This window comes from Ahaetulla prasina, chromosome 1 (genome assembly GCF_028640845.1).
Source record: "Ahaetulla prasina isolate Xishuangbanna chromosome 1, ASM2864084v1, whole genome shotgun sequence".
In the NCBI taxonomy this organism is placed as follows: Eukaryota; Metazoa; Chordata; class Lepidosauria; order Squamata; family Colubridae; genus Ahaetulla; species Ahaetulla prasina.
This window is the reverse complement of record NC_080539.1, coordinates 51050292-51058093: the sequence shown is the minus strand read 5'-3', so window position 1 is coordinate 51058093 and position 7802 is coordinate 51050292.

The window sequence follows — 7802 nt, the reverse complement described above, 5'->3', positions numbered from 1 at the left end:
ACCGAAGAGGAGAAATTTTTTTTAAAAAAATCGGTATGCGTGTTAAGAACATTATTTGGAGCTATTCAAGAGTGATGGGAGCTGAATTTGATTCAAATGTGTTCTTTCCATCCCTACCCCCCCCCCCCCCTTATGCTCAGATCTTCTAATTATACTTCACAAAGTTTTGGGAGAAATGAAAGGAGTAATAAGTTTATAAGATTGAGATACAAATACGATGGTTATACAAATTAACTAAATCTATTGCAGATTTTAATGGGTTTGAAAGTTAGCCTTACGCGCACGTTTTAAGAACCAACCCCATGGGACAGTTAGACTTGTTTTGGAATAAATAGGCATGCATTTATTAGATCTCATGCAGAGGTGGAGAACTGTCCCATTTTTCTGCTTCCTTAAGTTGGAAATTGATTAAACCACAGTGATGGAAAGGGGCCATGTGTGTATTCGCAGAATCTCATTTTATTCCAGCTTTCCATTGAGTTTTCTCCTCCTGCCTCTCAGGTCAGGAGACAACTAAAGAGAAGGGATTCAGAGGGTCTCCATCTCTTCGGACTGAAGCCAGAGGAAATGGCATTTATGAGAGGAGTGGGTTGGGAGAGAAGGGGAACTTTTTTTTTTTTTCAAGCAGGGCCTTGAGAGGGCGCCTCTCACTATCAAACACTGAAAAAAAAATTCATTTTATTTTCACTTGCCCTTTGGCGAGGTGAATTTAAGGGTCTATATAGAAAAGTTGAACAAATCGTATCCTGGGTTGGAGTAGGTTCTTTTGAAACTTGGGAAAAGTGTATCCATCTCTCTCTCCCTCTCCCTCTCCCTCTCCCTCCCTCTCCCCCTCCCTCTTCTTTAGCTCTGGTCTTTCTGGTAGCCTCTTTTCCCCATCCCCCCCTCCTCCAAATATCTTGGACATGCAGGGCTTCAGAGCATCTTTACTGGGCAGAAACTCTTCTGAACGTGGGGAGGGTCTCCTGCTTGAACGACCCCCTTGGGGCCCTCGAGGCTACAGTTTGCAAAAAAAAAAGCTTGAGCAGTTTCCCTGATGACTAAATGCTCCCTGGGTCAATTGCTTCGGCCTGGCCTGCGATTGTTCTATTTGACTGAAAAGAGGAGCAACGTCTTAATTTTGTGGAGGGAAAGAAGGAAAGAAGGAACCTGGAGGCAGACGCAGAGAGAACCCTGAAGCGTTCTCAGCGCAAGAGGCCGTTTGACTGACTGCGCCCTCACTGACCTGACTCTATCTTTGCTCCAGAATTTACATAGGTAAATTACAGTTTCTGCATTAGATTAAAGCTTTCCCTGGGAGCGTTCCCTTTCTATATTACTCAAGGAATTCACACACTGTATTCCTCGGGATTTATTCTCCCTGCCTATTCAATAGCAGCAGCCTTTAAGCACATTTTTGCCATGTGTCTTTCACTTGAAGTGCACTTATGGTTTAACATAATATTAACGCGTGTGATTAAAAACACATTAAACAGTGCACAAAAAGACTGCAGAGAAACAGATATTTCCAAACGAAGGTTGTAATCCAAATGGGAATAATTGGAAACGATTGGACCGAGTGGGGTTTACTTAAGTGTAAACAGAGCTAAGGTTGGGCTGGAGTTTTGATCAGGAACAAGATCTTGCTTGGAGGAGCAGCTAATTCCAGCTAGACCTCCTACTAGACACTGGGTGTCAGGAATGCCCACAACACTTGTTCCCTAATAGACACAAATCCACTTTGTGACAACAGCCAGGCCTGCTCTCTGCATTAAGGCCGTTTACGTGCATACCCGCTTCTGCCATTTTAGCTGTACTTGATGGGAATACGCACCGCTGACTGAACCCAATGAAACCAATATCGGAACTGCAACTTCCTCCGGTTCTTAGTGGAGTAGCCTCGGTGAACCTGCCTGCCTGTCTACTTAGAATCAGAGAGCTCAGCTCTCTGAAGTCATTCGAGGTTTATTTTTCAATTGTCCTTAATGGTGAGGGAGGACGACAATACTTTGAAATACGTACTTAGGCTCGTTTGTTTTCCAAAATGTCACATGAAAAGAGGGGGGGGGGGTATCAGCCTTCCAAAGGGAAAATTCGGGAAAATGTTAGGATATAACTAATTAAGAAACTTAAGTTCCACTATCCTGAGTGGATTGTCCTTCAAACAAAGAAGAACGGGGATTTATTTCACAGAAAACCACGGTCCACAATCTGCTATGGGACCTGGCGCCCTACAAATACGTTGGACCACTGCCCACAGCATCCCCAGAAACCTTGGCGGCAGATTTGGGAGAATCAACTCTTCATTCTTTATCCAACGAACAAGGACTTTTTTTTTCTGCTTGCGGAATGCCTTTTCCATATCACTGGAACGAAATTTATTTCATTTTGAAAGAAACGTTTTTTTCTTCCACTGGTCCGAGGCATTTTTTTGCATATTCTGTGTAAAAGTAACTTCACGCAGAAAAGGGAAGGATGGTACAGCAAAGTTTCACCACAAACCTTTGGAACTGGCTTTCTCAGAGTGATTATTTGTTTTTGGTTTATACCTCTTCACATCAAGTGGCCTTAATTTTCAGTAGCCGAATAGATCAGACTTAAGAGGGTTCGGGAATTTCCGAAATCAGTTTTTTTTTAAAAAACGTAAGGAAAGATACATTAAATGTTGTACCTTGATGAACGTATCTTTTCTTTTATGTACACTGAGAGCATATGCACCAAGACAAATTCTTTGTGTGTCCAATCACACTTGGCCAATAAAAATTCTATTCTAAAGACTGCAAGTGTCCATGCTAATTGCTTCCTGAATTATCCATTTAAAGTATTAAAATAAAAAGTTTTTACAGTTTTGTGCGGAAAAGAGGTTGGTGGAACTGTTCTCTCCTTTCGGCTCTCTCTCCCCCCCCCATCCGCCCACCCCCCACCCCCAACGTTTCCCTTTCCGATCTCTCTTCTGCAGCTCATTTAAAATTCCCCCGAGGAAGCCCCGGATTTGACTGAACCAATCTGAACAATATTATTGCTAAAAGGAGAGGAAAGAGAGAGGCGAATCTAACTCCTACCCACCAGCTAGGATTTTTGGAACATAATTAGGATTAAAAGAAAGACGAGGATTGGAAGATAGAAGTATCAACTAAACAGTAGAAAATAAAAATTCTCTCTCTCTCCCTCCCTCCCTCCCTCCCTCCCTCCTCGCCTCTCCGCCCCTCCTTTCTTACATTTCGTTCGACCTGCAGACGGTGCGGTTCGGAGAGGCTGCCTTCGGAGTAAAAGTCCCCAGTGATCGCCACGCTTCTGTTACTGAAGAGCCAAAGAATCTGGCGCCCTGTTTTATTAGTGCACCGTCACTGACGAGGCTTAAAGCTATCGCCTCCAACCGACGGTTGGGCGCCTTTACCTACACCGCAGCCCCATACTAGCTTCGATTGCCTCGACTACTCTCAAGGGCTGCTCGCTTGGGAACGAGCTTCAGCCCAGCTGCCCCGCGATCACCGCCATTCCCCGAACCCTTTCGCGGTGGAGTTCAGCGCCGCGGAAAGTCCTGTTGCTCGAAACGCGGCGGCAGAGGGACCGGGACCAGCGCTTTCCCCGATCCCCGGCGGAGGCGCCTTCTGGTCGGAAGGCGCCCCCTGGATCTTCCTGGGAATTAACTTCCGCTTGGAGATCAGGGTGCCAGACGCCAGCCTGACGAACGGGAGGGACCCACAGAAACAGTCCCGCCTGTCGGGAAAGGCCGCCTGGGCGCGCACAGTGGCTTTGGGCCCCCGACCCCCGGCTTCCTCTCCATACCGTCCCCCTGGCTTTCTCGGGGAAAAGGGGCTCGATTACGGACTTTTTCCTATTTTTCTTGGAACCGTTAAACCGGCAGGTCTTAAAAGAAAACGGGAGCACTGCATACAGTACGAAAAATTAAGACTCCTCGACAAAACACCAAAAGTGTTTTCTAGAGAATCTGAATGTGTGCAGTTAGGGGTCGGGGGAGGGAGCACTTACAGAATCCGGAAGAGAATTTCGAGGGCAGAAGGCAGGTTTCGGTGGCTCTGGGATAGAGGTGGAAGGCCAAGGGTTCTCTTGCTGCGTCTCTCTCTCCCTCTCTCATTCTCTCTCTCTCCCCCTTTCCTTCACCTTCTTCTTCTTCTTCTTCTTCTTCTTCCTCCTCCTCCTCCTCCTCCTCCTCCTCTTCTTCTTCGTCTCCTTCTCCTACTGTTTGTCGTCTGTCTTCCTCGCCCTTTCCAGCTCTCTTTCCGTTCCAGCGGCGCTCAGCAGTTCGCTCCCAAAAGCGTTTTCCCCCTCTTTTTTCCCCCTTTCCGGGGGCTCTGCATTAGCCAATTCCATTGACAGTTTTCAGCCAGCAGCTGCAGTCATTAAAAGGCATTTACACCCTGGCCTCCTTCGCACAAAGATGGAGCGCCAACAATTATCTGGTTGTACTTTAAGGACATGAGAATGTGTCCCTAACAGGCTTAGAGGGGAGATGGAGAGCATCGCCGCACGGCTAGGCAACCCCCAACTTTTCTCCTCGACACCACAATGCCTAAAGGTTGTCTTTGGTTTTCCCCGACAGGCCTCAGAGGCCTGGCATCCCAGAAATATGTCCGAAATCACCCGGAGGCCCTTTGGGAGACGGAGGGGTCAAGCGACCAAAGCTGGAAAAAAGGGTGCGGGGCTTCGGGAATGGGCGGGTGTGTTAAAAATGGACCCTTGTAATCTGTTTTAAGCTCGGAAACTCTTAGGTCAGGCTGTGGGGGCTCGAAGCAAGCCTGGTGCTGCCCTGTTCATTTAATGCGATACGGCCGAACTGGAGGGGTGGGTGGGGGGTGGGCCAAGCCTTCTTCGTGGGATGGGTGCAGGAGACATAAAAGCCAGATTTGGTAGCATCTTTCGACTAAGGGGAGCAAGGAGATGCCAGCTGAAGAAAAGAGTAATAAGCCCAACTTGGAGGCATTGTCGTTTGTGGGTGTATTTGAAACGCTTTTGACTTCTAATTTGTTGTTATGGGGTGCCGGTCACTTTTGAGTCCCCCTGTCCACTGAAGTCCAAGTCAAACTCACGCAGATGCTCTTGAACAAGTGCTTGCGATTCGGCAAACCTCGTTCAGATCCCAGGGCCTGGAACCTCCTCCCCTCCCCACCCTTTCCTTTACATGGAAGAAAAGATTTTTTAAAAAATCTAAATTTCGGAAGAGGTCAGAAGTGAACCCGGGACCAAAATGCTATACTGTTCATATGGCCCTGACTGGAGGATCCCCAACCTCCAGGGCGATTCCCGAGGCCGTTGCAGAGAGAGTAGGAATGCCACCTGGAGACTGACTTTTTTTCAGAAGCTTCTTGTAACTGGCAAGGTGTGTATGAACACACACACACAGCCACACACACGCATCCTTCAGACAAGCCGCCTGAAACATTAAGGTACCGACCGAGGCAGGTGTCCTCTTCCCCCAGGGCCCCTGTATTGTTCATCCTTTCGCCCTCGGCGAAACAGAAAGTTTGCTTCGACTTCCCAACCTTTGGCTAAACACTTCGGTGGACAACCCCTGCGTTTCATAAGGCGACCAAATCTCTCTGTTCTGCGCTAAACGGAAACCTGATCCCGGGACGGAGACAAGAGGCTGGGTGAGAAGATCTCAAGCGCCACCCGCCTCTTCCCAACCCGCCACCCGACTAGTTTGTTAACAGAAGTGTTAAAGTACATCAGTAAAACTTAAGGGCTGTTTTCCTTGGGAATATGAACCCCTGTTGACAGGTTGGTGGAAGAGTGATGAACGCCTAATCCAGTCAGCAGGATCTTCCAGTCCAATAGCTCTTCCAACTGGACTTATTCATCTGCCACTTGGCATTTATTTCAGAGAAGCTGCTCGGTGAAAAGATCCCAGCCAGTTTGGGTGTCCGGCTAAAGCCCCCACCTCCCCCTTTCCCGTTCTCTCTCTCCCTCCCTCCCTCCCTCTCCCTCTCCCTCTCATAATTATGATGGTTATGTATCTTTCAAATAGTCCAAGTCACGCGAGGTTTTCCCATTTTAATTGTACAAAACTGTCCCCACTTCTTCCCTCCCCCTATTGATGACTGCAAGGAGTTTGGATTGCTGGTCGGTCTCACCACCCCCTTCTCCTCTTCCCTGTCGCCCTTCTAGATCTGCATCGGAATGCAGAGCAAAGTTGTTGGGTTTTCTCTCTCCAAGTTTTGAATTCCTCCATGATTTTTTTTCTACTTCTAGAAAGGCGGCTTAGGATAATTATTTCAGCTTTATTGAGGGCAGATTAGGAGAAGTCTGGATGCTGCGTTTCAATACGCGTTCTACATGCCTGGACAATGTCCCTATTGTTTGCTACTGTGTGTGAACCCATTCAAAATATACACTTTTTAACACCAACCAAAGTCCTGTCTAAATATACACAGTAAGGATGGAAAGACATCCATGACCCGTACAAATCTCTGTAAATCACACTTCCAACGCCGCCGAAACGAAACAAAGGAGTTACCAGCTCAAGACGCCGATTAAAATCGCCTTAAAAGCAACGTACCTAAGGATAAATGGAGGCTGACGGCAACCACAGAAGGCCGGCTTAGCTGTTGGGAATGTCAAGAGTTCAGCAATTTGGTTCCACATATACATATACATATACATACATACATACGTGTGTGTGTGTGTGTATAAAATATGCATTGCGCGCGGTCACACACGCAAATACAACATGCACAGATAAATATGAAGGTTAAAAAATATTTTACGAAGCATTTTACTGCTCTTCTGGTATTTTTTTAAAAGCAATACTGGGAACTCAAAATCCAAAGTAATAGTTGGGATGCGCGGTTGATCAGGTATAAAATGCTTAAGCAACACCCAGTGAGTTTACAAAACAGCTAAGAAGGGAGTGTGAGAGAGCAGCGCTAGAAAAGGATGCAAAATAAGCTGCAGGGAAAGCAAAGCTAGACTTCGAAGACGCCATCCAGCAATCACCCCCTCTCCCCCTTAGCTTTTAATGAAGAGTATTTCTTGCTCTTCGGAGATCCGGCTGTTCCCAAATTGAGGCTGACCCAAACCTTAAAGAGGCTTGGCGCTTCTGGACGCCAATCTGGGCAGGTTGGCCGTTCAGTCAAGTTCTGCCCCGTGAACAGGGAGGGGGCTTCTCCCACCAACCCCGCCCGGTTCGACCTCCAGGATTCGGGGCCTTTCCTCCTCACCGATTTTGCTCTAGCATTTCCAAGCCAGGTTTGGCGGGGAGAAGCGCTTTCTGCTCCGAGAGCCCAAAAGCCCAGACTTGGGATAAAGTTTCTCTTGGAAGTTACCTCTGCAAATCCCAGCAGAGGGGAGGGGGAGCAAAGAAGGGAAAGAAAAGATAAGAAGCTCCCGCTCTTCGCTCTCGAGCCTTGCAACCCCCCACTCCACCCCCCATACCCACCCACCCCAGCTTGGGTTGCTCCCGGCGGGGTCAGCGGCCTGAGGATGGGCCTAATGATCTCATCTAGCTTTTCTTCCCCGGCGCTATTAGTGCTCAGATAGGCAGAATGAAGGGCAACTACGTGCAAATCATGTGTAAATCGTTTCCCTTCGGAGTCCTTTTATCCCCACTTGGCCCCGATCGTCTCCTTCTCCTCCCCCCCAACTTTCCTTCCTTTTTCTTCTCTTTCCAAAGAGGGGAAGGGGCTCCCTTAAAAGCCACGGTCAGCTTCGGAGTCTAACCCTGGATCTCATTTCAGAGAAGTAGCAGCGCCTGCCCTTTTACGTTTTATTGCCTTATTTATTTAGCGAAGTGAGGGGGCGGGGGGAAGACATGCCGGTGGAAAGGGGGAGACGCCTCAAGAGAAGTGGAAGTGCTCAGATTA